Raw genomic sequence first — 9,719 nt, forward strand, 5'->3', positions numbered from 1 at the left:
GGCACCAGACATGCAAACCGCGGGCAGCAACAGCGCATCAGCATACGTTAAAATACAACTCCTGCGAGGCCGTCAGTGGGAGAACGCCTCCGCCTTGTCCTCTCCTCTTGCCTCCGCCTTGTCCTCTCCTCTCGCCTCCGGCGTGTGCTCCTCATTGAGCCTAATTGATAGTAGCAAAGATGAAACGGCTTTCCCACTGAGAGAGAGAAGTGGAGGACAGCCTCTGATTGTCTTATAAAGGCCACTTGTGATGGATGAGCCTATTCTAAAAGCGCCATCCCTTTCCATTGATTATCTTTAACTTTGATCAATATCACAGATGAAGAAAAAAAATGAAGCAAATATTATTTCCATATTATATGACACGCTTTGCCCTTGGACATGCTTTTTAATAATCGTGTTTTGTTTAAAAAAAAAAAAAAAAAAAAAAGAAATAATTGAAAAGTTATGACTAACCTTGTTTTTATTTGCCGAACGAATAATGAAATAGCAGGGGGGGGGGGTGGGGGGGGGGGTGAAATATTTTTTTCAGAAATTGACCTGATGCCGGGAGGGCTTTGGTAGACCATAAGAGGTCAACTTGTTAGTACGGTAGGACATTCTGACTTTCAATGTCATTTGCACAGTTGTTTTTTCTTTACAAGGCTTTGGAAACAAATTCCGCCACAGCGTTTTTTGATGTCACCGGTGTCTATACATTTCTAAGGAGAATGTGGCTATGCCTCAGCCAGGGATTTGGGAGATATTCTGAACTCAGCAGGAAGCCCATTCCAACTGTAGCTTCAACACCATTGCCCAGGCTCCCGCTCACTTTGTCTCCCCTCTCTGACATTGAGACTGTAGCGATAGGATCGAGGCTGATGTTAAAGGGTCATTTCCCCTATATTACAACTTGATGCTAGGTCATTCTCACCGTGGAAGTACGAGAAATTGCAATCAGTGGTTCAGTTCTCTTTTTTAATTTTATCCAAATAATTTTAAAAAAGATAGTAGCATGTGAGCATGTCACATTTTTCATAAGCTCATTGGTTTGATGTAATTTAATTACAGACATGTACTGTATGGTTTGGCTATACGTTTCTTTTCAAAATTCTCATCCATTTGTATATGTAGTTAGCAAAGTTTCTAATTGCTGTGTAAAGAAAACCAGAGCAGCATTAATAGACATTGGCAGTGAGGAGCCACCTAACCATCAAGCTGTAAAAAAGTGAAGTTGTCCTTTACCAGCTCTGTCTCCACGGTGACAGATGAGTTACCACGGCGAAGACACTTATTTACGAGTGTCAGACGGACAGCGGCCTGTCATTTATCTAAGGTGATTCCGACAGACACATGCGTTCCACTAGGGCATGTGTCAGAGAGTTTGAGGACTCTGTTCGGTGGCTGCTAGGCCCATAACGAGAAACAGAGATACCCACAGGAAATATGCTACAGGAAACAGGGCATAATGACCCCTGTCAGGGTACAAGAAAGATAATATTGGATTCATACAAAGTAGTATTAATACTATTGACATTCATTCACAGAGAAGAATTCACCCAGGTAACAAACAAAAAAAGCAAGGTAAAATAAGCGAGGTGTATAATGACTAAACTATGCAACTTTTAATGGCTAGGGCTAAACAAAGCCAGACACCTACTGGACTCTGTTCTCTACATGGCAGACATCTACAATGTCATCTTACCATTACCCCACTCAAGATACAAACATCCATAATATAACCCCTCAAATGACAAGAGTCAGCACTAATACAACTACTAGAATTACAAATTGACAGCAAGGGTCTGTGCAGATCATTTTAAACACCCTACCAACACACCTGTACGAAACTTAGGCTTAAAGCACGTCATCTCATCCAAAGCTCGCGTGGCGTGTTTAAAATGTCCTTCAGCGCCCCCTCCTGGCTACTCTCAGAACTCTATCTACTCCACCTTTGAAACGTATATTCCTTCTGTCATTTCGTACCAGGCCTGACATGCTTCTCTGCCAGGAAAAGGTCATTGAGAGAAGGGAAATAGAATTACAATAAATAAGAGCCGTGGAATGAGTCCCCCGTGGCTTGGTTCATGTCCCTTAACTGTTGAGAAGCAAAGCACTCAGCACTTATTAACAGACACAATGGATGACCTGGAAGAAGTTGGACACAGCGACCTCATCGTTTAAAGAACTGCAAGTAATGTAACTGTATAAATATATCCCCCAGGGACAGGGAAATTACCATATGGAGTTCATGGTATGATATACTAAGGGAGGTGGCTAAAAACGAAGGTACACACACACACTCATGCAGACACACACACGCGCACACACCTATAATACGCTTATAATTAATACAGGCATGTAGCTACACAAAGTGTTCACAAAGCACACTTCCATACACAGAAACACTCTCTCTCACCCTCTCCTTCTTTCAACATCTCCCTCCCTTTCTTTCCGCCTTCCTCCCTGCCTCTAAAATACACACCGAGCAGCCTCTCAATTTTCCTTGCCAGTTGATGTCGGAAATGTGATTATGCGAGAGCTAGCAGACTTAGAGCTCTTGAACCACAGAGCAGCATCTGTTTAAAAGCCAGCTCCAGTTTGCATCAATAACGGACATATTATTTAATGCATTAGTTACCAGGGCGTTACATTTACTACGCCGTCCCTTCACTCGAAAGTGAATGGGGATCTTGTGTTTTCATCCTTCTCTCTCCTGGTAGCTGTCCGGGGACAGACACCGTTAATGTGTGTGTGCTTGGTATAGTAATTACAGAACACTTTCGGAATAAAGATGCTGTCCCGAGGCCCATTTTGATCCAGAGGTATGTAATCAAATGCAGAGGGAGACTACGGATATGGACTACTTATGAAGTGACTTCTTTTAAAGGTGCCAGATTACAAAGAGCGGCAGGTCAGAGCTACAGAACATTTGCCCAGGTAGCGATCTAGATCTGTCTGTCTGTCTTCGATGGCTCTCTCTCACACATCTGGCCCACATAGATCCGCATCACGCCACTTCCAAACTGTAAAGTAAATAGATGCTTAAAACTTAAAACTCTATGCATGGATAAAGTATGCTACACTGACAGTGTGCACCTCTGTAAATTATGCCTACCTCTGTAAATTATATACTGTCAATATACTAGGGCTCAGAGCAGTTCTTGTACACAAAGCATTGCAGTGTCTGGACAGTGCATAAACGAGGTATACTGTCAAAAAGTCACAAACCCCCGAGATGCCTTATTGCGCTGGTCATCAACATAATTAAAGCAGTAAAAGCTATGATGGTATTCTGTTTCATATACCACGGCTATCAGCCAATTAGCATTTAGAATTCAAACCACCTGGTTTATAAACTGCAGTTACTACACATTGTATATATTGGAATATCACCTTTGTGAAGCTGTTGTGTGTTCTGTCGCTAAATGTTGACAACCAGTAGCAGCATAATTACACCAAATACAATCCGGAGTTGGTGCGCATTCTTTGCGATTAAAGGTGATTCAGATTCCCCGTCTCTCTGTCTCACCACGTCTCACTTTCTCTATCCTTCAGTCTGTTCTCTAATTATGAGACTGAAGCTACAGGACACAACACACAAGGGATCTCGTTGCGACAGGACAAAGCCCTGATTTGTTCCAACAATCCCCTGATCTCCTCTTCATCACTTTTAGTTTTCCTCCGGTTTAAATGAGCTGTCACTTTTCTTCTCCCAGCCACCAGCAGCCTATTTACTCAAGCCCCTTGTTTTTGTTACCGTGGCACCAACCGAAGCAACAACAAAAAAAGAGAAAGAGAACATAAAAAAAAACGATTCACAGGGGGCTTGTGTTCTCTTCAGAGGTGTCACGTTGCTTTTCGACTGTGATTCTAGAACTTCCAATTAGTCCTGCTAAATATAGCCGACAGAGCCTGCGGCACGAGCCGGATCCGGACCTGCAGCACGCGGAGGCTGCAGACGGTTGTTCCAGCGTGATACTCCGGCCACGGTGGTTACCAGTAAGGGAGAGATGGGAGTTCGTTAGCCCGTGTGTTGGGGAATACACATTTCTTGGCCTGCCAAGCCGGCATCCCGGAGATTTAGAGGCACGGATAACAAGACAGAGAGGACTTGGCCTACTGGGGGATTGTGGGTACGACGCTGATTGCTGCCCTGACTTATATGGGCGTCCCGGCGAGGATGAAAACCGAGAGAAAGGATAGCGAGCGGCGGTATGACTAAAATGTACACTAATTACATGTTCTGAGCGTTAGACATTACCACGCAATAAGTTTGCGAATGTGGAGGTTGTCAGTTAAATGTGACACGGAAGGTCTAGTTATGAACTGGTGAAAAGCTACACAGCTACACCACTTCGGAGGTGTGCAGTATACATACCTGCTGTATTGATTAGGTATTGGCTGTAAATAAGACGTTAGGCGTCAATGCAGGAGCAATATAGACCAGTTACATTTATGTTCTTCATCGTGTGTTAGTATGTTAATAAAATCAAATAGATTCAACAAAACTTTTTATTGAACATGTTATCAAGTGAGTGGCGTGTAAGAAAAAGTATCTAAGTGTAGTCAAAGCTACGGAGCGAAAAGGCTGTGTTTGAGTGCAAATGCTAAATTGGGACCGAGCGTTTATTTACATTTATTTATGGTTTATTCATGATCATTCGACTTGGCGTCCTCGTTTTCAGTCCTTATGGGGCGTGACATTGACAACAAGCAGTGTGTCAGTCTGGCTCCTAGCAGCCTGGAATAACACAGAGGGACATCAGTGCCTACTTCGCACGCCGAGACATCATTAGCATTGTTTAATGCACAAGCGATGCATAATGCATGTCACATAAGCCCTCCCTAACACACGCGTGCACACACACAATCTCTGTGGACAGGAGTGGTCCATTTTGGTAGGGCTGTTGACTGACACACACACACAAAGCTGTTGACTCCGTTAGTGTCCCCCATTCTGTTCACTTGGAGATGGCTAATAAAAACCTAATCCTAAAACTGGGGCATTTGATCCAATCACTAATCTGGAATGGACGATGGCCGGGACTGGGAGACTAAACCATGTGTGAGGGAGACTAAACAATTTGGGGTTTTGTCTCAGAGGCTGTCAGAAGACCTGAGCTGAGTTACAACTATTCAATATTATGCTATGAGAAATCAGTTTCGATGTATTTTTGTCACTTTGTGCTCAGCAACTATTAACTTTATTTAATTTGCATTTAAAAGAATCAACCGATCTGATAATCACATATACACTTCATTCATATCTAATAATGAATCTCTTTATTCACCTTAATAATGATGTCTCTAATAATTCTCTAATGATTTGACCCACTGACCTCTTGGCTAATCCATTCCACATCCATAACGTGTTCAGTGCCTTAGATTGCTTTCATTGCTTTCATGTGTAACTGAGAGGTCCAGGTTCAACTGTGCTTTCTCCTTTGGCCGCATCATTCATTATCACCGGTAGCAATAAGTCACCCCACTGCCTTCAGAGTGAGACCATGGTCAGGGGGGCATGGACCGTACCTCTACTTCTTCCATCTGACTTGTGTAGTGCATCTAAGTAAGCATTTCATACACATCGTTACAGACTATCTGGAAATATGATCGGAAGACATCCTGAACATTGTCTGAACATTTTCCACTGGCCCCTGTAGCTTTCTACTACTGCTTGTTCTGGACGGTCCCCCCCCCCCCCCCCCGGCTCATCCATTCAGAATAGTTTATGGTCCTTCGAGTCAGATGTCATCAGTTACCACAGCCGAAGACCTCTCAGAGCTAAGCGAAAGTCCAAACTCATGTAGTCCGCTTTGAAAATGGAGCCAGAGAAAGCACTCTTAGCCAGTACACCTGCTCCTGTCATGGAGCATCAGTGTTCTCTGGGGAATGGAGAACCTACGAGGGCTCATCCAGGAGGACCACCCGACCAATGTGCTTCAATTAGCACACAGTCAGTAGCTCTGTAAGGCTCCAAGTCAGTAGCCCTGTAAGGTCCCAAGTCAGTAGCCCTGTAAGGCCCCAAGTCAGTAGCCCTGTAAGGTCCGAAGTCAGTAGCCCTGTAAGGTCCGAAGTCAGTAGCCCTGTAAGGCCCCAAGTCAGTAGCCCTGTAAGGTCCCAAGTCAGTAGCCCTGTAAGGTCCGAAGTCAGTAGCCCTGTAAGGCCCCAAGTCAGTAGCCCTGTAAGGTCCGAAGTCAGTAGCCCTGTAAGGTCCGAAGTCAGTAGCCCTGTAAGGCCCCAAGTTAGTAGCCCTGTAAGGTCCCAAGTCAGTAGCCCTGTAAGGTCCCAAGTCAGTAGCCCTGTAAGGCCCCAAGTCAGTAGCCCTGTAAGGCCCCAAGTCAGTAGCCCTGTAAGGCCCCAAGTCAGTAGCCCTGTAAGGTCCCAAGTCAGTAGCCCTGTAAGGTCCCAAGTCAGTAGCCCTGTAAGGCCCCAAGTCAGTAGCCCTGTAAGGTCCCAAGTCAGTAACCCTGTAAGGCCCCAACTCACTAGCCCATCATACAGTAAGACTAATGATGATATAACTATTCTAGGTTTGAAGATGTAGCTGCTGCATTTAATTTCTTGAGTCAGACAAATCCATACAAATAAATAGCTGATAAAAACATAATGGATCACTCAGATTGACCTAGATATTCATTTTATGAGGCTTTTTACAGAATTCATAAACAATGAACAACCCACTGGTAAGAACACGAGAAAATGAGGCCACAGGTGGGTCTTAGTGCAGAGTGATTTAACAGAGCAGATGCTTCCCACTGACTGAATGACTGTTGTTTCTTTGTAGTCTAGGAGGGTGTTGGACCGCTGAATAGCTTTTTTCAATTATTCCCACAGGAAGTGATGCCAGCCAAAAGCACGGTGACGTTTTGCATGCTCAAAAAAGAAGGGTGGTGACTTTCGTCCACATAATACACTTAAACAACACTTGTTTTAGTTAGTCGGTTAAAAAAAAAAAGCCACCTGGATTGCACCATTTCCTGAGCACATGCATGTTTGTTCCTTTGATTCTATTTCTTCCTTCATTTTATAATGGTGTGTTTCTTCCCAGGTTTAAACAATCATTTGATTCCTGTGAAAAAGTGAGTAGACCCCCTAGAAAGTTGCCTTCTCTTGGTTACATATTAGGACTCATGGATGTCAGCCAAATTCTCACCACATTCATTGATAAATGCAACCCAATCTAACAAATCACACAAAACAATACAATTCGAAACAAATAATGCAATTAATATAAACAAAAATGCAATTTCTTCATGCATCAAAAATGTGTATACCCCTACCTTAAACTTCACATAACACTGCTACAATTAGAATCAAATGCAGCAAAACAGGTATTAGACAATTGGTCTGGTTTGGTCTTAACTATATGAGAGTGTGACAAAACATCGTGTCAAAATGAAAAGACCTACACAATGTTAGACAATGGGATGTCAGGAAGGAAGAAGTCTCTGCTCTAAAAAGCTTAATACAAATCTAAACACAACTAACGTTTGCCAGGCAAAACCTGGGAAAGACCAAAACTACTGGAGCAACCATTTCTGAGGTAAAAGCAGAGTTGATTTTTTTATGACTAAATAATGCAAAGTATAACATCAGTTTAATTTTGTAAATTAGGTTACCTTTCTCTGTCAACAGTGCTGAAGGGTTGATTACATAACCATGTCAAAATGTTTCAAAAAGTCAACCTTCCAGCTGTTGTATTTCTTTATTTACATGACTCGTTTAATTAGAAAATAATTTCATTAAATCTGAAAAGATGTTACGATAGAACCCAAGAAACCCCCGGAAAATGAATAGCCTACACCCATTAAAACATTGAAATTTGAATCTAATAGGCCAGTTATAAGGGGTAACTTAGACTTCTTCCAACACACAGTGGTCTACGTAACCATGATGTGCTCCAACAGTCCCGAACCACAGCTCTGACACACCCAAGGGATGCTATGATGTGCTATGCTAGGCTACAAATCCTCTGGTGGATCCTCACGACTTGAGGGGCGAGAAGAGCCGACTACACCGCCTCGTCTTCAACTCTTTCAGCTTGACTGACGGACAGGACACGGATGCTCAAACAGTAGGACGCAAAACGCATGTTCTTGTCAAACAACAGAGATTCACAGAGGTACACTCCCAGACAATGAGAAGGAAAGAGATAGAGAAGGAGAGGGAGAGAGAGAGAGAGAGAGAGAGAGAAAAGGAGATGGGGAGAAAGAGAGGGCAGAATGCTGTCGGTTAGTGCGGGTTGAACTAAATATTCAGTTGCTTCCCCTCAAGTGAGAAGTTGTATGATCTTGCTCTAAGCCACTAACTGACAGGCCATGACCCCCCCTCCACCTCGGTTCACCAACCACCCCCGTCCGACACGGCTCCGCAAACATCGGGATCAATCACGCCTGGATATAAATGCAAAACAATATAGGGAAAACATGGTAGGTGTGTGCATGGCTTAAATAATATATTTTAAAAGCTTCAAGAGTTTGAAATGATATTAACCATCAATTCAACACAGCGTGGGGGGGGTGTAACTTTCTCACCAAAGAAAAGTCTTATCGATGGAAGCATTGAATTATCATTCTGAAACACTCCATACACTGGATCGACACACAGATTGCTCATGAATCTACCACACCCCTTACCAGGCGGCCTTAGCATTTATAGTATAGAAGGAAGTAGAAGTGGTTCTGGCTGGCTTAGTGTGGTCCATATTGTACATCAATATACCAATCTATGCTCCTTGACGGATTCCTAATTCAGAAATAATAACGAATGCCCTCACAACCCAAAGGCACGAAAATAGTGAGAATATGATAAATCAATACTGTCTGAATGACACAGAAGTAACTGTCACCTGACTGTGAGGTAACCCACATCAGCACAGGTGACCACGATGAGGGAGAGTAGCTGTGCCACAAGGCAAAGGCTAAATACACTCCGTTCCCCGGAAACCATTTTGAGTCTATTCACTTCTGACCGCGATCTAAGCCTCAAGGCAGTGTCATTGTTCCGTTGAATGAATGCGAGGGAACGGCGAAAACGGGGCTGACTTGTAGGTATCACTCATAATATAATCAGGTGTGTCAGGCAACGACAAAAAAACTTCTAGTCGAGGTGGGTTGAAACTAAATTGGACGTGGCCTTTTGAGCAATGGCCGACCACCCTGCAGAACACAAACCCCTTTCATTCCATTTTCCTGCCAACCTCGCAAGGTGGACCAAACGCCGGTGAGGTAAAACAGCCGCGTGAATGCCGCAGTGTGCTACAAAGAGGAAGGCTTTACTCCCTATCCCCCCGCAAAGCCCTCTCCCAACACTGAGCAGGGGGAGACGGGCGAGGCGGGGGGAAGGCAGAGCACAGCCTGTCAGGCTGGCAGGACGGCACAATCATTGTCACGATTCCCGGGCACTGACATGCCTTGTCTGGCCGGCCAGGGATACCGGCTAATCTGCGGACGGAATTACAGCTGGATCTGGGCAGGCGAGGCTGATGCTGACACACAGACACACAAACACACAGACGAACGTCAAGCAGAAAACGTGCGTGTGTTGGTGTCCGTGTTTTACTACGCTTGGAAGGACCCAAAATCCCCACAAGAAGATTCTACCCGGAGAATTTTGGCAGTGCCCATGAGGAAAAAGTATATTTTGTAAGCTATAGGGTTATGTTTAGGGTAAAAGTTAAAATTGGGTTTAAGGTAGGAATACGATTTAGCGTTTAAGGCTTAGGTTTAAGCTTT

The sequence above is a fragment of the Esox lucius genome, chromosome 25 (genome assembly GCF_011004845.1).
Source record: "Esox lucius isolate fEsoLuc1 chromosome 25, fEsoLuc1.pri, whole genome shotgun sequence".
Lineage (NCBI taxonomy): Eukaryota > Metazoa > Chordata > Actinopteri > Esociformes > Esocidae > Esox > Esox lucius.